This window comes from Electrophorus electricus, chromosome 22, assembly GCF_041902795.1.
Source record: "Electrophorus electricus isolate QZ-2024a chromosome 22, ASM4190279v1, whole genome shotgun sequence".
Taxonomy (NCBI): Eukaryota; Metazoa; Chordata; class Actinopteri; order Gymnotiformes; family Gymnotidae; genus Electrophorus; species Electrophorus electricus.
In genome coordinates, this window is record NC_137518.1 from 4,884,206 (window position 1) to 4,907,098 (window position 22,893).

General features: G+C 44.6%; 1 long non-coding RNA gene across 1 annotated transcript; it reads right to left on the bottom strand.

Annotated features, from left to right (window-relative positions):
• Positions 1-491: 491 nt before the first annotated feature.
• LOC113572380 (uncharacterized) lies at positions 492-22,630 on the bottom strand. Its single transcript, XR_003410101.3, has 2 exons — positions 21,866-22,630; positions 492-1,946 (listed from the first exon to the last, which is right to left on the bottom strand). It is a non-coding gene; the product is annotated as an uncharacterized LOC113572380 (long non-coding RNA).
• Positions 22,631-22,893: the final 263 nt, after the last annotated feature.

Genomic DNA, 22,893 nt, shown 5'->3' on the forward strand with positions numbered 1-22,893 from the left:
TTTGTAATTTATCATCATGCAGTGATTAAATGGATGCTGTAGTTTTTAATATGCGGAGTTAATTAACCTCATGACTGTTGCTGAAATAAGACACTTGCTAACTAATACTGATAATTTGTCTGAACACATTGTCATAAGGAAATGCAATGTCATAATTGCCTACGTCATATTTAACTCATATTTTTTTGTTTTGATTTTGTTGCATTTAAATTGCTTGATATAATACTGAAACCAAAAATGTCAGTTTCATTATGTCATGTTGTACAATTTAACATTTACAAACAAATATTTGCACCTATGCACCGGCTGTATAATGTTTTCCCTTCCCATGCTAATGTGTTTAGTATCTACCCTTTGCTTGTTTGATTACCACTGCATATTCACATTTAGGAACAGCAAATGATGGCTTTAGCTTAATAATTTATTTTCCCCCTCGCTTTTCCTCTTCCTTCCACAAATGCCAAGCTAAGCTAACAGAGAAACGCTTTAGGTTTGATTCATTTTCATGCTTTTATTGCCTTTAAAAGATGTGCTTTCACAAGGACGAGCTCAACACATCAGCTATGCCCTGGCACCAATGTCACGAGAGGTTGCCTTCCTCCCTTCGACATCAGCCCCCGTTGCCGGTGAGAGAAGAAGGCATACGGTAGTAGACTAATTCATGGCTTCCCACACTCGTCTCCTTGAATGTTCCCCAGGAGATGCACTCTAAACAGCGTTCACTGGACTAAACGTCATGCAAATACCATGGCTTAAACAGGACCGCACAAGAAAATGCTCTGCCGCCTGTAAGCCCACACAGCATGTCCTTGCAATTGCAGCGTGTATATCTAATTATAGCCGTTTGCTGGATTAGCCTCGTACTGCAAAAGTCTCTGCTGAAAATAAAGTCTCTGCTGAAAATAATGGTTTGGACCTATGATTCAAGAGAAAAAAAAGGATTTTTTTCACAACTAAAACTAAAGACAACAATGATTTAGGCATTCGAGACAATCATTTCTGTGACATTACTCTACTTTGGTGGTGCGAACAAAGTAGGTTCTTCTGTCTGATGCTTAAACCATCCAAATAGGTGCAGCATACATAATGACTTAAATGATCAAGGGATTTTGGAAGATTGGAAAATCTCAGCATGATGAGAAACAGGGCTCCAAAAATTATGGCTTTCTGTTTATCATTAGGGACATTTGCCTGTGGAAAACAGAAGGAAACAACTTTTACCGAGCAGTGCACTAATGTCTCCACATAAAAGACATGTGAAAAACAATTTTAGGAGCATCCCAAGCAGAATAACTAGAAATTAAATTTTAAGATACTGCTAAGATATTGCTTCATTACAACTCTTACCCTAGCTGTAAGCTTGCATTATGTGTAAACATATCACATGCTCAACAGAGAGTAACTACAGCAGATGTCAGAAGATTCCTGATTCACAAGCATTATACACTGAGGACAAATATTACACGTTGAGTACAAATATTGGCAAATCTCACACAGAGCTATTTTCATCATGAAAACATTACAGTACCTACCACAATGGCCTACAGAAAGAACAGCACTGAGCAAAGCGAAGACTATGCCACAGCAATCGGTGAATGTAACACTTCAAGACACCTTACATAAACTGTTGCCCCATGACATTTTCAACAAAGGATTTGCAAATACAGTTATCTGCTGTGTGATGCCATCAGAAATGGAGATGGAGGCAGGAGACTTGAGGCAGAAGTCCCAAGGCAGCAGACTCAAGGCAGGAGTCTTGAGGCAAGATACTTGAGGCAGCAGCCTTGAGGCAGGAGTCACGAGGCAGGAGTCTCGAAGCAAACGTGAGAGAGTTCACCAAGGCAGCAGGACTCCAAACCAGTTGCTTATTTTCAGCACAGCCGTGCCTCTGACAGCAGAATTCTGCTGCTAGGGCTCCGTGGATGTCAGCAGGTAAGGCTTCAGCTCTGGAATGAGAACGGAACAAGGATTTTGGACATTGGGCTTATTTTAACACCTAACACACTGAGGCCAGTTTTTCAAACTCCACATTACAAAAGCACAGTTCAACAGGACAAAGGACAAACAGTACAAAGTACTTTATGCTTTGTACAAAGTAGCACAAAGGGACTGTTGTGATCTTGAGGATGTTAGCTACTGTGAACTAGCTGACTCGCTTGAATATAGAAAAGTATACAAGTTTTTAGAAAACTAACCAAGTGTCGCTCAACAACACACAATGTCTCTCGAGTGTAAGATTCCGTTAAATATATGTGGCCAGTCACCTCTACTGCCCAGGAATCAATGAATGAAAGTGCCCCTGTAGCCACTGTTTATGCAGGAATGCTTTCCCAGATGCCCACAATGTTTTACCTAAAATGGAATCACTTCAACCAGTGCAACACAATGCTGCTCCCAGTTGATGGATGTAACCGTGACGATGTGTGTCAGTACTATCATTACATAGGAGACTTAAACAAGCAAGCAAATAAATATAACAAGTATGGCTGGTGGACCATGAACAACAATGTTAAGAGTGAAAATATTACCTCTGCTCTTCATGGGGAGTTCTAATGGACATAGTGGGAGACCTCCATTGCTGGCTCATATGAGAAGCAGAAATAACAAGCCGTTTTTTACCAATCCATCTTTCAGTTTATTTATCACTGTAGAGAAGAGGAAGGAACAGTACTGCAACTGATATACTCGGCAGAAAAGAAAGAGTAAGGTAGAGTGGGAGACAGTGAGAGAGTCTGTGTATGTATGTGTTTACATGTGGCTATCTGCGTGTGTGTGTGTGTGTATATATGTGTGTGTGGGTGTGTGTGTGTGGCTTGGGGGTATGCATGTGTGTGCATTTGTGTGTGCGCATACATGTGTTTGTGCATGTGGCTGTGTATGCATGTGGCTCTGTGTGTGTGTGTGTGTGTGTGGGGCGGGTGTATATGGGCATGCAAGTGGTTGCATTTCTGCATGTGTGTGTGTGTTCGTGTATGTATGTATGTGAGCATGTGTGTACGTGCATATGTGCATGTGTGTGTGTGTGTGTGTGTGTGTGTGTGCGCAGTGAATTCGTCTCAGCTGGCCTGATCCCACGGGGCGGGAGCATGGAGAGGACGGAGCATGTGACAAAGCCAGCCTAGAGCGTGGGGCCCCACAGAGGGCACACGGAAGAGGTGAGGTCTCACATCTCAAGTTCCTGCAGGAGCCCAATAACTCTGTACCTAACCCGACAGACACCACCACCAGAGGATATGGATGCAGAATTGTCTTGATGTCACCAGGCTGAAGTGCTCATATGCACTTGTGCATGTGTGTGCGTCTGTGTGCGCTTGCATGCGTGCGTGTGCGTCCATGTATGCCCTGTCTGTGTCAGCACTCAAATCTTTAACTTTAGCGATAAGACCATTTAATAGCAGAAAGGCAAACAACAGAGGCAGTCTGTAATCTGATTGGCCAAGCCCCACGTTGTTTACACGCACCTCCTCAAAAATGTTGCGTGCTCTTAAGAGGCAACAAACCAACAATTAACCTCCGCGGCTCGCTTCACCTCATAAGTGGGACTGTGATTATACCACATGCTTCTGAACAGGACCAGTGTAATCTTCCACACTTGTTGAGAGCCACTATTAAATCACTCCAAAAATCAATGAGGATAGCAATTGCTCAGCCACTATGCATATAAACGATGTCGATACATAATGCATCTCCACCCTCGCCACGATTGATAAACACATACGCCCGGGCGGGCACATAACGAAAGGCAGGCGCAGTAATCTGGCCACCACGAGGGCGATTATGGCCACGAGCAGCCAACGGCCGATTGGCCGATTGTGTGAAACGGACTGTGGGTGATTTAGAGAGGCTCGCCAAGTTCCTCGAAAGCCCCTCCCATGAGACAGGTCTTAATTAAGCACTGGCTGTCAACACTGGGAGTGACTACATCATTCAAGGCCCTAAATGCGAAAGCAATGGGGTGATTACTGTTGCTCGGACCACAGATGGAAAGAGTGTTAACTTTTAGGTGGTTGGATGAGGACTGGAAGGGTATGCTGGAGAGCTAATTCATTCAACCTTGTTTACTGATTCATTTGGTCCTGTATACTGTGTTGCTGTACTGTTGTGAGGCGATTCATTCAGCCCTGTGTACTGTGCTGTTGTAAGGTGATTCATTTGGTCCTGTGTACTGAACTGTTGTTGGTTGATTCATTCCATCCTGTGTAATGTACTGCTGTGAGGCGATTCATTTGGCCTTGTGTCCTCTGCTTCTACTGTTGTTATGAGCACCATGGAACATAAGAAACAAAGTTTCATTCCAATGTATATCAAGTATATGGATGAATGACAATAAAGCCTGTCTTGACTTCTACTTCTTACTTTTTAAACCTGCTGTTCCAAACCATCCAGTCCAGATTTATGTACAGAAGAGGCTGTTTATTGTGCTGGTACTGACAATGTGATCAGGGCTAAAAACATGTGGTCCAGAAGAACCTTCGAATGCTTCATAGCAGTGCTCCAAATACTGCTCGGAATAATATTTTGGTGACATTTTCACAACAGCTATCAGGAAGTAGACCGTGGGAACCCTTAAGACCCTCCCCTCTACAGCCACTGTGCATCTGTACTCTGGCTGAAATAAAACTCAGTCCAGAAAGGGTAGGGTGGTTAAAAAAGAGAGAGCGAGAGAGATTTCATTGCATTGATAAATGGCAGCAGTTGGCACATACTTGCTGATACCAGCAAAGACTTCTCAGAACAAATCTTAGCAAGACTCCCTGCCTACCCCTCTTCATTTTCCCCTATATAGAATACAAGAACGGTGCAAGGCCTCTGAAATCACTGTGGGGGGTGTTGGGGCTATGGGGTGGTGGGTGTGGGTTATGTTGGTTGGTGTTTGGGAGTAGAGGATTGGAGATTAATTAAAAGTAAGCTGCTGAGGTTGCCTCTTCCAATTATCATCATTTTTTGCTGTTGTTGTTTATTGCTGGTTTCCTGGCTTTTGTAGCACTTTTTAGCTTTTTACTATCGATGTAATCACTGCCCATTTGGGGTAAAAAAAAAATGATGTAGGGACATACTATGTGCTTACTGCATCAGATGACTTTAGCATAATCACATAAGCTGGTTCCATCGGCCGTTAGGTATTAATTAGAGGTGTCTATCACTAGTGAGGGGGAGGGGGAAGAAAGTTTTACTGCAGATTCACGATGTGGAACGCAGACCCTTGCGCTTCAGCAAGGCCTAGTAATTATCAGTGGAGTGGCTCTACTTGGCATGATTTACCAGCAGCGTCGTCGATGACTACCGTGACATTTTTGTAGCCGTACCTGGCACCAATCAGCAGACTGACGAACTGCACTCCTGGGGCGTGTCTAATGTTGAGCTTACAAGGAACTACGACAATGCCATTATTTACCTCTAGAAGGTAATGCATGTTTGTCCTTTGTAAGGGTAATGGGTCATAATGTAAGAGTCAATTTGCCAAGTTGTGATAGCAGGGGTGGTGCAGCAGTTGGAGATCTGCATCAGTGCCCAGAAGGTTCTTGGCTCATATCCCATGAGTAAAGGGGGAAAGATGGAAAGATGGTGGAGTGTCAGTGCGTATATTCAAGTTCAAGTTCAAGTTCGGTTTATTTGTCACATACATAGTCATACACAGTATAACTCGCAGTGAAATGGTTGAGAGTGCTCTGTCCAAACTGAGGAAAAAGAAAACAGGGGTGCATAGAGAAATATATATTCTATATATGTACAAAAATATATTAACAATGTATGTACAATATATGTATATTATGTTTATATACACAATGTACAATGTATGGTTGTGCATGTATATGGGATCACTATCATCCCCAGCTGCTATCAGGAACACTATAGCTAGACAATTTGTAATCCACAGCAAAGGATTTACTCCAATTCTATCCTGAATAGTCCATAATTACATAAAACTGTGAGAAGATTCAGATGCACTAGATTTGTATGAATGTCCTTTATGTCTACTGATGAACACTCTGGGCCCCACAGGATGTATTGATGTACTGTATTTATCCATTAAAGGCATGTGCGCACAGGTGCATTTATGGGGGGTGGGGTCTCAATTTTAGAGCTTCAACTGCACTGTTGAGAAATGCATTCGAATAAACAGGAGCTGACAAGTAATTATAGGCTTAAGTTTCCTTATTCGCCTCCAATTATCTTCATCCAGTCCACCTTAGAGCCAATTACTGCAAACTGTGTCGCTGTTCTCGCTGTTTCCATCTCATCCCAGAGCGTGTGCTTACTCATTAGTGTTAACGAGCAAACCCGCCTGTGTCCTGCCGCCAACAGCAGGAGAAGGGGTAGACAGGAAAGAAAGGAAGCGCCATAACTGCTCGCTCATAAATTTGGCCCATATCCGCAGATCGTACCCTACAGAACCATATAGAGAGGGAGCCAGTCTTAGATGGCATTGAGTCCCACGCCTGCAGCGGAATGAGACAGTGCCTTAATTTCCCCCGTGTTTCTCTTCCCTCTTCCAAAGCCCAACCAAAGATTGGCTGGAAGGCAGCTGTACCATGTGACAGTCCTTCCTTTATTAAATCCCGTGCTTGAAATGTCACCGGGCTCACGGGTAAGGCAAGCGCTGCAGGGCGTCGAGACGTTGCTCTTTCTTCAGGACTCCGTTTGGGTGAAATGGAGAGGTTCTCATGCGACTTTTCTGGCGGGGGGTGGAGGACATCTCGGCTTACCTGCTATCTGCTGACTGGCCTTTGTGGGGTTTCCCCAGGGCCTGAGGCACAGGGCGATCAGGCCAGGTTCTCGGGCCTTTGCACACTTCCTCTCTGGCTGCCACGTGCAAGCGCCTCCCAGCAGCATTCAACACAATGTTTGCGACCAAATAAATACCCATAAATGTTGAGGTGAGCAGGGATGAGTCATCCGGGAGGAGATACGCACAGAAAGAGAGAGCCCCATACAAAAAGGGGCGGGTGGTGTGGGAAAAAATTCCACCCTATAACAATACCAGTTTTTATGAGGCTTTGATAAATCACAAAAGCTCTCTAGCTGCATGTGCGTGTACAACGCAAAAGAATCAGCACAGAACGTAGTTCGAGGCCAGGGCAGAGTGAGAGAGTGTAGCATTGACTGTACTCAGTGCTGCCACTCCACTTCTCCTGCCCTTTGTCTTTTGAAAGCCAGATACAATCCTACTTAAGAATCTGACCAGAGGACTGAAGGCTTGACCAGAAGAGGGTGGTTACCGCCAACCTTTATGCTCACCCATCCGCCCACCCGTCTACTTACCACCTACCTTCAGGCCATGAAGGTGCTGAGGAGTTACAGCTCGAGGAAGACGGGGGAACAGGAAAGCTGAGATCGATATTTAGGTCGACGTGGCAGGTGGCCCATTAAACTCGGCTACTGGAGACGGGTCTCTGTCACTGGGGGAGGGTGGCCTAAGATTTACAGCATGGAAAGGCTAGAATATCGCCATAAACCATAACAACCCCTATTGTACTATGTTCATGCACCAGCCCCTTGTCCCCCTCCACCTTGTCTGTAAAACTAAGGTGATGGACACTGAAGCCCAAGAGCGAGAATAGGTGAGTTTAAAATATATCACTCCACCAGGGTGGGTATGCTGCGCCAGGCACCTCCCTAGCTGACGAGCACAAGTCCTTCAGGAGAACACAAGGAGGACCTGTCAGAGAGAATGAATAAGCCTGTCTCCCAACATTCACTTCTAATTAAGAACAGGCCGGGCTCAGAAAGCCAGAGTTTAATGTTAGAATGAGCTTTCTGTTTGGTGCCAGGTGTTTTCTTCTTCTTCTTTTCTTCCTTCTTTCTCTTCTTCGGTGGCACCAGTTTTCCCGCAAATGCGGTCTGGCACGCACACAAAGCAAGCAAGAAACTGCTTAGCTCGGCCGTGTGCTGCACAACCACCTGCGGCGAGGCAGTGACTGTGTTTTTGGAGTGGCCTCCATACACTCCATACAACTAGGTTGTCCCGTATTTCTTTTTTTCCCTCTGTCTCCCAATATTTCAAACGATGAAACATCAATAATGAACACTTGTGTAAACAAATGTGTGCTGCTCCTCCATTATCAGACCAATATTCCCCAACATGCTGTGTGGGGTGGAGGTGTTCTCTACCTCCCTTTGCTAAGATGCTAGCATTACCCACATGATAGATGTTGCACCTCTGTGCCTGAAAGCAACCTAATTATAGAATTGGGAGACAGCAAGGCAGAGAGAGAGAGAGAGAGAGACTTGCATGGTACACAGGGAGGTAGAGAGAGGGAGGCTCCTCCTCACTATGACATTACTGTTATCTCCCGGAGGACATGCCATCGCACTGACCCACCTCCTTCTACCCGCTGCTGATGCGCAGAAGGAACTGAGCAGATAAATAACTATGGCAACCTCTTCCTCACCACCAGCACCCTCTCTGAGGAGAACTGGGGCGATGGGGGTTGATGGTTAAAAGGCAACGATGTATTAGGGACGAATTAAGAGGACTCTTAGGAAAAACTAAATCGGTCGGCAAAGATATTGGGAAAGGAGCCCAAAACATAGCTCAGAGGTAGCACCTCCGGTCACATCTGGCCACCTGTGTCCTGAATGTTTCGCGAGAGCAGCAGAAGTGGCTGAAAGAGGCTTTCCTCTGCATTGTAAGGGGCCCCAATGCTCCAGGCCAAAGAACCAGGCCACTCCAGTTCCACCCTGCAGGTTCAACCCTCTCCACCAAGCCCTCTGTGCTTGCGATTAGAGGCATGACCCCGCTCCCTTTGGAGGATTGCAGCAAACCGCTGGCAAGCTCGAAGATAGGATGGTCGCTGAACGGGGCCCAGGAAATGAGCAGGAAGGACAGAGCGAGAGGCGAGATTTTTCGGGGTCCATTAGGAGCAATAGCCTGTACCAGCTGCAAGGGATTTGGCCTGACATTTCTGCAGTGCAATTAGGGAGCTTTTTTTCCCCCATTATTGCAGCTACCATGTGATCGGCTGGGTCTTCTGGTCTATGCACAGCTTGAGTGAGTGGTACGTCAGGCCGATCACAGGGTGACTGCTGGTGATGGGTCCGATTCAACTCCATTAGGGACTTAATGAATTCATGAATGGAAAACAGGGTGCCACCTGGTCTCTGGCCATGGAGGGATAGAGATGTCACCGAAACCCAACACAAGGAAACTGAAAAAACTCGGTCAAGAAGGGAAGGGATGCTCCCCTTGTTGGCCCAAACCCCACGAGGTCACTGACAGAGACAACTTTGTCTGCCTGCCAGAGCTGGAGGCCCCTGACAGATCTCGGGCTAGGCTGTTTGAAGAGCAAGGTTTAGATGGGCCCCTGGTGATGCTCCCATGGTTGCCCTGATTAAAGAACAGAGGGTTGTTTCTTTCCAAACACATTCTTTGATGCTCACGGCTCTTATGCATACCGATCCTTGCTTGGGGGCGAGCGTTCTCATTTCCCATAATCCCTCTTAAGATGCACAGGTCACCTACACCTGTTTTTTTCTTCCATGCCTTCTTTTTTTCTTGAAGGCCTTTCTATTGTTAGTGTACAGGCAGCGATTTGCCGATTCTTGTACACCTCATGGTTAAAAAAATGCAAAACAACTGAACCAAGACACTCTGCTGTCTACTGTCTATTATCTTTAGGTGTTTTCTTAAGAGCTGTTGAATTACTTTTGCAGCTAAACACCATCAATGCTCTTCAGTCCTTCAGCATTCAGTTACAATCAAAAAAAGATAATTAATAGAACATACATCTAAATATAAAGCCTATCATAAAGACTACATTAGTGTTCCCAGCACCGCCCCCTCAAAAAAAAAGCTAAAGGAATGAAAATATATTTACTGTCATTTTCATTTTGTCATTTTGAATCCGCTCAGTACACGGTGCTTGAATGTTGGAATACATATTAGCTACCTACTGTGGTGAGCTCACGTTGTCTCATGTCTTCAGTTGCATCAGAAAAAAAGTTGTCTACTCTTTCTCCCTTCGTGTGTGTGTCTGCTTTGTAACTAACAGTGTGTTTTACTGTTAGCTGCTGGGCTGAGGCTAACGTCTTGAGTTACGATCGCAGAAACACTGCCTGTTAGATTAGTTTTTAACAAAAAGCTTACTTTATGCACTGAATCAAGGGAAGAAACAGGCAAATATGCAGAACTTATCATGGATGGTGCAGTCTTATTATTTATTTCTGTAAGTATCAAAATTAGAAACCATCATCAATTTATTTCAGAAGCTTGCGGAAGGCCCTTGATGCAGGGAGGGCTCTGGCTAGTGAGGATCACCATTACCATTATCTCTAGATTAACTTTCCACAAATTGGAGGTTTAGAAGACTTGCAACTCATAAAACAGCCACAACCCAGCTGGCAGAATGTTGTTTTCAGTGTAATGACTCCAAACTATGCCAACATGTACATCAGCCTAGAATCAATTTAATCTGAATCCAAATAGTAATAAAGTTCTAGAGTATACCTCTGTACAAACAATACATTGATGATACCACAATCATAGTATCTTGGAGAAACATCTAAGCCTTATCTTAATTACATTCTGGTTGAAAAAAACAACACTTTATTACACACCGTCCTTCACCAATAAATTGACCAACCACAGTGATGTGGAGCTTTCATCCTTGACATCTCATTAAGACTCCACCCATGAGCCAGTTTCACTGCATAACAAGCATTTGTAGCTCCCACACCAAGCAAACAGCTGACCATAGACAGAGGTCCTTTCACTGGCTTATAAAGAAAAGCAGTTTAGCACAATGTCAGCAGAACAACGTTTTATAAAGATGGCTCAATTAGATTCCTATGATTTGTGGGTAAATAAATAACTGTTGGGAAACTTCTACATATAAGATTCTTCCCTTGGTGCTGAAACAGAAATACAATTCTTAAATGCTGGCACATCACTGAATTGTTGAACCTAACTGTGACCTTAAATCAGTGTTTAACGTACCCCCTCAATTACTTTTTTTTTTTTTTAACTGCTCAGCTCTCCAGGACAGAATGGTAAAAACATGCACCTCACATGCTAAATGGTCTTCAATCTTCAATGATCAATTTGGAGGGCAATTATAAGTGTGGCCAATGAAACCAGTGTCAGAAAAACACCTTCACCTTTACTCATGCATACAATTGCAAAACACTTCCAGTTAAAGGTATAATTTCATGCCATTCCTTGCAAGTAATGTATTTGTTTGAATGGTGGTGTGGTCCACATTAGGTGGAGTGACTCACCACAATGTCAAGAATGCTTATTACAGAGCACTGCAGACACATAACACAGGTGGGTGGAGGCCACAATTTAAGTTGGATGGCCATAATATGAGGCACATTTGCGATTGGAAACCTGGACACCCTCACATAAAGGTCTCTTTAAAAAGGAAATGCGTTGCATGTCACACCTATTTTGAATATTTTCTTTTGTATTTCATTGAATGTATTATGGGCCATGTGATTTGGAGCATTAAATACCCCTTATGAAGATGTTTGGGTCAAGATATTGCTAAACCAATGTCAGGAGCATTCATATGTAATTGGCTATGTAGGTGAAACTACTTTTATCCGGAGCTTTCCGATACATTTCAGATGAGCAAAAACTTTGCGGCAGCTCTGTCATGCTGTTGTTTCTTTGAACATGCTTTTTGAATCCGCTATCTCTGAATGCCCAGCCATGTACCATTGCCTCTGAGTAGTCAGTGAGTACAGGAATTCCCAAAGACCATTAACATAAGCAAGACTCTGCCACCCTTTTCTCCAAATAAGAACCCAGGAAATGCCTATACATGGAACCCTGCCCACCTAGCCTTGTCACATGGCACGACTAAGATTCAAAGTTATGGATATGGTGAATTACAACATCATGCCTTTTGAGACAGCAGACCCGTATCTCTTATGTGGAGTCATGCACTGGAGTAGTACCAGTGATTATAATGACAATAAGCTTAATACTGTTTATAGCAGGATCTGGAAAAAGCTAGAGTAATTTCATCATTTTATGCATTTGTCTTTAGACTGCACCACATCATCTAATGAAACAATCAGAGTTACCTGGATACAATGCAAATTGTGGGCTACACATGAACTACATATTAGCGTTGCTGGTTTTGAACCCTAATCACAAGCTGCCATACTTTAGGTACAGCAAGAGGAAGAACTTTATCAAGTAATTAGAAACTATTCCTTGACACAAGTGCTTCCTAAAATAGTAATTTGTAATATGTGGGTTGGTACAAACAATAAGAAGCCTCGCGTAATTATAATTGGTTCCTCGATTGCATTTTCCTGCAAGGCTCTGGTGTTGTAGTACTGTTAGGCTCTAATTTCATGGGCTTCATCATCGTTAACTGATAGCTGTGCGTCTTCAGCGGGAGTCCATCTCAACCTAATATGCAGAGGATAAAAACGACTAATTTTACCTTGAATTTCTCCAAGTTTAAAGCCTGATAAACCTTGCCAACTAGTGCCACAGAGGACTACAGGGAGGACAGGGCAAATAAGCTTCTCTGACATGCCAACAAACCCTTATTTTTCCAAAGAAATTTTTTTTTAATTATCTCAACTTGTCAAGCTTCGTGTGAGAATTATCCATGATTAAAATCCCATGCGATTTCATACTTTGTTTTACCACGATTGTCACATTATAACACTGTTTGGGCAATTACCGCCTTTTTCATGGGGGAATTACTTTCGCATTTCATTAAAGAAAAAAACGTAGCAAGAATAATTGCGTGTCTTTTCATTCCGGCTTTTCCCTACCATCCCCTCTTTCTCTCCTCCCTCTTTCTGTATCTGAGGAGCACATAATCACAGGAACAAACAGGCAGACGGTGAATGAAATTTGTTTGAAATTGCAAATAACTCGAGAATAAATCCACCACCATCAAGGGGCTTCTGTACCAACGGCAGGTTTTTTGGCTAGGAGATAAAACAATGTGCATGTTGACGTAGTTGAGAGGGAAGCTTATATTTCTCCACCCGGCCATGCTCCACCTCCCACCTCCACCTCTAGACTTGCTGTCTCCTCCCTGCTTTAGAGGCAGCTCAGGAGGTTTACACGTGCTCAAGAAGATGCGTAGGGTTGCGTGCAGTTGTGTGCAACAAACCCAGTCGAGCTCACTTAGTATGCTGCGCTTTCAGAGGCGTTAAGTGCTTGGAGCCCGGTTACTATTTATTGGTCTTCTGCGGGGAATCAAAATGACATGTGCCTCCCTGAATCGAGGGGGAAAGCACACGAAGCGTGCAACCCTCAAAAAAAAAAACCTCACAGCTCCAGTGCCTCAACTAAACGCTGCCTTCCAGCTCTCGGCTCGCTGGGAAATGCTGGGAAAACAAATACACTGCATCGGCTTCGTTTGGCTGATTAGCCGTAAAAAAAAAAAAAAAAGTGAACTAATACCATGGCAGAGATGACAAGGGAAGCGAGAAAAACAAGGCGCACTGAGAGAGGTAGGGGGGTAAGAATAGAGCCAGTAGGATGTGATAGGCAGCCATGGCAGCCGTCTCATGGACGGCAATGCAGAAGGACAATACTCTAATATGCGCACCCACTGGGGGGGGAGAGTGAATCAACCCAGCCTGCGCATGGGCACCCGCCATGGGCTGCCACTCCAAACGGGTTGCCCTGTCTCTCAAAACAGGGTGAGAGATAGGGGTCGTCACCCTCCTCTTCCTCCAAGCCTCTCTCTGTAACGCAGTCTCATTCACAGGTAAATACTTCGGGGACATTGTAATTTATTTTGCTGCTGTTCCCCCACCCCCGCACCCCTCCCCCTTTCCTGCGAGGGGATATTGAGAAACGACAAAAGGGATGTAAACCAGAGGTATGACTGAAGTCCAGCACAAACAGACTGAATTTCCTCTGGTCGGCTTCTGTGCACAGCGGGGAGGGGCTGGAGAGGCAGTGCCAGTTGTTTTCGATGGCAGAGCTCCCCTTAGAGGAAAGAGGAGAATCTACGCAAATACGCCCACTTTGCCGAAGCCATTTGACCCCCTCCATATGCCACAGAAAAGAGCAGAGCTGCCTTGTCAGACCATAATCACAATCTCACTAAGCCGCCCCCCCCTTTGGCTTATTACAAAACGGGAGACAGACATTCATTCCGACACAAAGGCAACATTCAAAGCCCAGAGGGACGCTTTTTACCCTGTTTATGGGCGCATGAGCACGTCAAGCTGACAGACAGACTTGGAACCCATTCACTCTATCAAGGCTTGACTTACAACCCTAACAAACCTTTCATGAACAAAAGAAAATAACCCAGGGCACCCTGAAACAATTCCCTGGTCCCACTTGATAATCAGTTACCACTACCCCTCCTACATCCCCGCCACTACGTTTCCACTGCACCGAGAGAAAAAAAAACAGGCCTTCGCTGATTTGATTCAAAATAAGGGCGAATTTGTGCTCCCCTCCATGTTCCAAGCCCGGAATGATGTGCGTTGGAAGATGTGGATGGGCCGGAATGCTAAGCAAACCCAAGATGGGGTGGATCACAGCGGCGCGGGATGCCCACGTGCACACACCTCCTTCAGGGCCGCTGCAGGTCCCTTACAATAAGTTTCCAATGTTGTTACCATACATACTGACCTGAGAACAGATCAGCTTCGTCTCTATCCACCAGGCGAACAGGCGGCACAGAGCCACATGACCACCAGCCAACCCAACGTGAGTAGTGACATTAACTGCTCTAATAATCCATAACCTCGAATGGGCTGGGAGGCTTCGGGGTCCCTCAAAGGGGCTTTGGCTCGCGCATCGTAAACATGGCACCTCTGACGGGAGATGTGTTCATGAGGTCAGTGGCATGTGTTTATCGCTCCCCGTTTGGTTTAATGTTTGGGCCATAAAACCTGGAAAATTTCCCATAAAAGCGAGGAGCAGAGAGGACGCTGCTTGTCTCACCTCAGTGTGGAACAGCAAATCTCAATTTCATCCGGACTGCTGTTTTTTTTCCCCCCCTCGCTTATGTCACCTCAGTGCAGTTTTCCATAGGCTGTTTGAAAAAGCACCATTTGAAAACAAGCCCATATCAAGGGTGTGCATCCCTTGGCTGGAGGCTCGGAGAGGACTTTCTCTCTGCCCCTCACCTGCTGAGTCAGGAAATATTCACGCTCAGCTGCTTGGCAGAGGGCTTTGAACACTCTTTGTCTGCTGTTGCTCCGTTCCACAGATGTACCTGTCTGCAAACACTGCCAGTGCTGCTGCAAATAAAACATCTGCCCTCAGTGCATTTCCATGGAGTTACAATTGCTGTGCTCCCTCCCTCTCTCTTTCTTTCCTTCTCACCCTTTCACTCTCTCTTCCTCTCACTCTGTCCCTCAATCTCCACCCCCCCAACCTCTCCCTCTCTCCTTATGCTCATCTTGCCAATACTCTGCCATCACCCCTTAAAGACTCAGGATCAGGCACAGATGTAAAGTAGGTCACTAGACAGGCCAGAGCACGGTTATCTCCATGGTGGCGGGAGGGTTTCCAGAAAACGGTGAGGCTGGAGCAGGGCAGGGGCGTGTTTGTGGGCCAGTCCCCCACTTGCTGCAGTGATCTGACCCTGTTAAAGGAGTGGCCAACCAGGGTGGGGACCGTGCTGCATTCATCTGATGCAGTAATCACTTCACTGTTCGGCACCTCAGATTGAAGAAATCATTGAAATTGATACCCACGGGAGAAAAAATGAAGGCACAACTTAAATAGAGAAACCGTCAGCATCAGAAGAAGGTGACATCCACTGGAGTTAAACATCTCATGAAATGGAGGGAATTTTGATACAGAGTACTGTAAAGTGTAAAATGAAATGCTGCAAAATCACTTTGAGGTTATTCAAACTGAAAGTGCAATGAATGAACAAACATAGCATCTAGTCAAGTGAAGCGAGCATCTGTGAAGAGACTGGTAGGGAGGTTTCCGGAACACACCTGTCTTCTGTAATCTCAGCCCTGCAGGATGCTGCCGAGCCAAGTCTGCAGGCCAGAATACATGTACGTGCTGCCGTGGGATGCGGGGGGGGGGGGGGGGGCTTGTAGGCTTGGGAGGTGCTGGGCTGCCTGCAGGCTTGGGTGGGCATTGTCCGAGGTCTCTCATGCAGAACTCCAGCATCGCGCTTTAGAGGGTTCCTTCAAAAGACCATATGCAGGGAACTCACTTTCTGTCATTTTGCACATGCAGGGACTACTAAGATAGCATCAGTCCTGTTGATGATTGTCATATGATTATTTTCGGATGAGTGTCACAGGTGCTATTGATAGACGTTTCCCAATCATGTGCTGGATTCTGTGAACAGGGTTTTTTTTGTTGTTGTTGTTGCTGTTGATTTTTGTTGTTGGCGGTGTTTTTTACTGCTTAAATATGGGTGATTAGTGAAAGGGGTGGGTGGGGTTCTGCAAGTCTCGTGAAGAGTGTAATTATACCACCTACAAACTGCAAAAAACAGTATGCTGAACATCTGCATAACACTTCCTGTTGCCTTAACTACCAAAACAATAGCTTGTTAGAACTTTGTTGAACATTACTCAGCACCAGACTGTCAGTGTAAAACACATTTTATACTTGCTGGCCCGCAGAACCACTGAACGTGACAGAACTCTCAACCCCGTTCTTTTTCATTTTGCACAGACCATGGAAGTGGAAGAGAGGTCAAAGCAGGATGAAAATGTTCATATGTGTGCAACACATTTTTGCAGTCAGAGGTTTTCTATACAGGCTGCATCCTAATGTTGCTGGCCAAAGTTTAAAACAAATATTTCAAAGGCTCCTGTTGGAGAAGGAAGGGATGTGATCAAGCATGCATACATAAGTGTAAACAACTAAACACAGCCCCTTTGTGTTAATTCTTCAGGTATGCCTTTCCATCTACATGTGCTCGTTTGATCATTTCTGCTGTATCATTTTTCATAAAGCAGCCACTGAGTCACAAACAATCAACAACAGATCAAGAGCAGACAGACCTAGACAACGAGCTGAACTGGGAGTTAACTGGGAGTTTTCTGTAATCAAAGACGAGATGCACAATAATGAATGAATGAATACATGAATGAATGAACAACTGTATAAATGAATGAATGAATGGGTTAATTACTTAACTGATTAATTAACTTGTGCATGACTAAAGGCTACTCAGTGTTAGCAATGTGCATCAAACTCAAAGTTCACGGCATACTGTATAACAAATGCACAAAACCCAGAAACCTTTATGATGCGTTACACTAGCAGAAAAGGTTTAGGAGAAAAACAATCTTTGTTATTAACACTTCATTATTAATTATATTTTCACAGGGAAACATGGGGCTTCCTTAAATAACCTATTCCTCAATCAACCTATGGATCCATGAAAACTCTGAGAGAGTTTGGTTAGCTTATCAGAACAGGATCTGGAAACCATTAACCAAGTGAATGCTGAGGGATGAACCTGCCCTTATAAACGGTCAGTATATATTCCAACTGGCAGACGGTGCACAGTACTGAGTGTGCTTCAGAGTAGCAGCAAGCTAAATAACAACAAAATCAGATGACAGAGGTCCATAACTGTTCTGCCTGGCAAGGATTAAATTCATTCCTCTGCTCTACAGATTAAAATGAACTGAATCTACATATTGATTTTTACAGATCACCATTGTGTACCCAATTACATCATCAGATTTAAAAACAAAACAAAACAAGGTATGTGCATTTATCTGAAACTACTCACTTATAAACAGAAACAAATCTGTGCAGAGTCACTACAAATCTCTGTACAGCCCGAAGCAGCATGTAAACATCTCCAGAATCAAAGAGCGAGGTAAAAACTCCAAACGTTGACGCTTGTGCCAGCAAAACTCTGGAGTAAGTACCAGACTCTGTGATCGGTGCATTGCTTGCCTGCTACAAACTTAGCGCTCACTAACAGTTGAGGTGTATTGTTTTATAGAAGACCTCACTGTCTCTAGTGAGGTCGTCCTGTTGTGTCAGCTTTGCTGAGGTAGCGGCATGTGCTTGAGCAGTTGGCCCTGTCAGGGGCGGGCCAAGCAGTGTAGCCATAACAACAGTGCACAAAGGTGGATGAACATGCTGACAAGAGCAAAGTCTACAAATCCATAATCGATCGTACAACCAGAAATACAGAGGAAAAAAACAAACAGAAAGAAGCTAACACAGGCTTAGGTGGCTGACAAGAGGAAACCAGCAAGCTACTGAAAGAAACACAGTGGATTCCAGAACAGGACCCTCCTCCTCATCATCCTCATCATCACCCTCAAAGGGTCATCTTAAATGACCCTTTTTCTTTTCTAGCCCCGGGATGTCCGAAGCTACGGACTGTTCTCAGCACCCCACCGGCACTTTTGTATTGGCTTAACCCCCAGGTCACTGATGAGTGTTAATATCTAGTCAGCAGCAGTCCAACGATGAGAAGATGACCATTGATAAGCAGGGTAGATAGGGGCCAACACATGGCAACAGGCAACAGGGTTCCAGTCTGCAGCCATAGCTAACGAAGAACACAGCGTGCATGGCTACAAGGTGCCAGGCAGGTGCTTTTAATGGAGAGGCTGCTGTGCTTCACAGCGATGCTCCATATACTGTAGTTGTCAAGACTATGCATATGAGCTTTTGCAAATTAATTTTCATAAGGGTGGAGTAAGGCTCAGTTTAGCAGTGGAAAGTCAACCTTGGGATAGGGTTCTCAGAGGTATTGCACTTTTGGATTGTTAAATAATAGAGTGAGTATTACCTTGAGCACTCTTTCTACTAGTTAATGAAGATCGTTATGACGTGACGCTCTGGGGAAACGCTGTCTCTGACTGTGCAATTACATGTTGTGACAGATACCTTATTAAATGCCGGAGACGACTGATCGCTCCATTTGCGCAGTAGCAGGGCTTGTACTAGACCTGGCTGTCGCTATCTCCTCAGATTATGCTGTTAATTATGCACAGGGATAGTGCATTTTAAAAGGGCATAGAAGTCACGGGTCTTCGTCTGGTGGCTTAATACAACATATTTGTTGGGATGGGCATGGGTGTAGGTGTAGATGTATGTGTGAGTGTGTGCATGGTTGTTGGTGTGTGTTTGTTTGTTTGTTTGTGTGTGTGTGTGTGTATGTGTGTGTGTGTGTGTGTGTGTGTGTGTGTGCGTGCACGTGTGTGATCAAACTAATCTTCAGTTTAACTCTGCATTCTTCTAAGCTCCTCTAGTACTGTGTGAATAACTACTAGCCTGTGTAAGTCTCTCTTGCTCAGCTGTCGGGCCTTATGGTAATGGGCATGAAATGTAACAGCTTTCTAAATGAGAACCACACAACACTGGGTGAGAATGGGCCACAGCCTTACAGCGTCAGATTCAAAAACAGTGTGTTACCCTCTGCCACACGCCTGTGGAACACTGGATGTATGACATCCATGTATTGTTCTGCATTAGAGAGCCATACTGTTGTAACCCTTAGCAACGGGACAGCCATTAGCAGTATGCAAGGGGGAAGGGCAGACCAATTAGGCATCTAATACTAATGCAAAAGGGAAAGTGTCTTCCAATTCAAATTAGATTCAGCAAGCAGAAGAAAATGGCACAATCTGTATTACAATGTATGACTTTGCATCTTAAATTACCCTTTTTCTTTTCTGATCAAAAAAGAGCTGTATTTCTTGTAAGGGGCTGTTGGGAGTGGGGGGTTTGGATTGTCCTGATATATAATGTATACACAGACTGTTAGGTTATCTATTTCTGTTACACATGTCTTGAGGTCTTTTGTACTGCTTCTATGTGCCACCACCATGCTTCCATGATAGCAGCCTGCTAGCATTGTTAATGAAAGTGAACAAAGTAAGTTGCATACTATTTATGTACTACTTTTTTTGTATATGTTGGTAGGAAGACTCGCAGGATAGGATGTGGTGAACATCATACATGAAAAATAATTACAGATCGCAAGCCCTAATTAATCGCTGGCGAACGTTAAAGCCCATCTGCTTTGGACATGACTGAACTGACTGAAACGCTGATTTTGACCCTTCTGTTGCAACACACATGGCGACTGAGTAAGGTCAGGAGACGAAAAGGGCCTTATTAGCGGATGCACTTTGGGTGTTGTGTTCTTGTGCTTACAGCACTGTTGGGCCTGACAGCATGCCTGGAACACAATGTGCTTCTTGTGAAAGCATGTGACATAAAGATGTGCACAAATGAGCTGAAAGAGCAGTGGGCAAAGCCTCTTCCTCTGCCTCTGTCCCTTATTTGAAAGCCTGCGAACAAATGGACTCCTTGTCCTTGTCGTGAATCACTTGCTTCTGAGGATGAGCTGATAATGCAAGCTTGACAGATTTAATCTATATAAATTTCAGCCATAATGCTGAGAGTGAATGCTGTAGAGGGAGCTAATAATAAGTCACAGGGCTCAAAGCCATTTATGTATCTGTAGAAATATGTCTGCCTATAACAACTGACTGTAGATGAATGAAACATGTATGGCTGCAGTTGAATTAAGAGCCTTATGCCAAACTATTTATTAACTAAAACAACAATGGGGATGACATCCCATTTGTGTAGGGCCTATCCTACCTCACCACTCACTTTAATAGAGACTCTGATTTGTATCTACATGACCACATCATTAGGTGCATCTTATTTGGTATATCTTATACATTTCAGAAGACTACAACTAGCCCGTGTCTGTTGGTATGCAAGATTTCTCAGTCATCCTCTACCCTGTTCAACACTGGTCGGTTTAGGACCACAGGACCACTGAGGACTGGATGTTATTTGGAAGGTGGGCCATTCTCAACACAGCATGAGCAACTCTACACTTACAAAGTTTTTCCAGTAAAGTGTCTGGTGAGCATAGTCCATTAGTTACAAGAGCCATCAGAACAGGGATGGCAAAGCTGTCAAAGCTGTACAGAGAAGAAACAATAAACAGAGCAACACGTAGAGCAAACAAGGCTGCAACTACACAATAACCATGGAACCATCAGGACAGGAATCTTATTCAAAGTATCCCATAAACATTCCTCCTGAAGGTCTTCTCCTTTGGAGAACAACATGTGGAGCAACTGATCCAAATACATCAGTGCTGTTATCAGTAGAGGAAAGCTGCAGTTGAAAGCTCCAGTTAGCTAGACAGCCATGAAACAGGGCAACATGCATTGCAGAGCTGGGTCCGTTCTAGACCATCGAGTGAACAGAGTGCAGCACATTAAAAATGCTGGTTTGGTGCTCCATACCTGCATGGAACTGGTTTCTGTCTTCTAACAAATACAAACTTCACTCTGATTCATTTATCATGACAGCTATATGTTTATTTCTGTGACCACCAATGTTACAAAGTATTGGTTTGGTGTTTCTTGCACTTTAAAGTATATGCTGTATGGTAATGTATCATAACAATGGTAATGATTATTTATTTATTTATCTTTCTATTTATCAGTGCAAACTCCAAAATCAGTATAAACCTCTATTGTGAAATAGGTAAGAAAAAAATCAGATGTAGGCATGTGTATTAGTGAACAGTGGTTAGTGTTAAACAATATATTTGATATGAGACTCAGTCCAGCCATTGATGGTGGACACTGATGATGGAAAAGCTACGTCCTGAGCAGGGGCCACTTTGTGGCATTGACACAAAAGCCATCAGCCTGTGAAATGTGGCGATTAATGCCTGAGCAGTTCTGCCTGGCACAATCTGTGAATAAATCTCAGCTGGGAGAGGTGTGTGGGGGTGAGGGCTGGGGGGTGGGGGTGGGTGTCCATTAAATAAAGAATTCGCTCATCCAGACAGCTAGCCCACAGGCTTCTACCTTTATTACCAGAAGGGGGGAGATGGGGAGCGCATTAACCACTATCCCCACAAACAAAGCGTGCCTGCTAGCGCCTGACCACCATACTATCAGCAGCCCTGGTGGGCTTGCGCTGTTTACTCACCTGGCCACCAGACAGCATCATCATCCTCACCTCTCAGGCCGCCGGCCTGGCTGGAAGATGAAAGGCCATAATCGCCCACTGCAATTCCACTTTTTGTGTCAGAGGAACATCAAAAGCGGGCTGCAGGTTGAACTCTGATGACTTTCTTGTTTTCAGCCACGGCCTGGGCCAGGCTTCCCCTCCCCTGCCCCACCTATCCCGGAGCTTCAAACGCGGGGCCGTGAGCAATCAGCGGTGCTGTGTCTCAGAAACAAGACGATCCCACGTATCAGCACTGTTGGTGGAGAATTTGGGATTCCTTTTTCTCCTTTTCCTTTTCAGTTATTACTGAGTATGGAAGTCAGCCTCTGCATGAGTATTCCATCTGTCTGTGGCCCAGCATCTCTGCTAACAATGGTGACCTGCCAATGTATACATTATCATATACATTAATGCATGGACAAATCAAACTCACCCTGAGCTTGTCAGAATCAATCCCGGTTTACAGCTGATAATGCTAGGCACGTCATGTCGGTTCACCAGGCATCTCCCTCTGATGCTCCTACACTTTCACGGAACCCTTTCGTAATGAACGTGGAAGGAGGGTTTCCATTTTTAAAGGAAAGGAAGGAAACTGATCACAGAAAGAGCTGCCGATATCAGCATGTGGGCACTGAGGTTATCAGATATACCCTTGCTGAAGCGAGCGCAGAGGTTAAGAGCCGAACCACTTGACTGAGGCCACAGTTTTGCAGGGAAGCGTTCTCCACCCGCAGCTGCAGTTATAAGCCGATGTGCTGTCTGCTCATGTCCGTCAACAGAAAGTCCCAGTATGGTCATCTGCCAGGCAGTGTGGAGGGCATTCCTGTAATTATACAGATGCTGTTGATGGGGTGCCCACATAGCTCTGTTCCAAATGCATTACATCACCTCTATTGACCACCAGCCTCTGAAGGAAATATATTTAGACGAAGCACCTGCTCCCTACACTCCAGGACATTTGAGCCATTGTAGACTGCCTTTGGTAACATGCTACTAATAGGAAATGT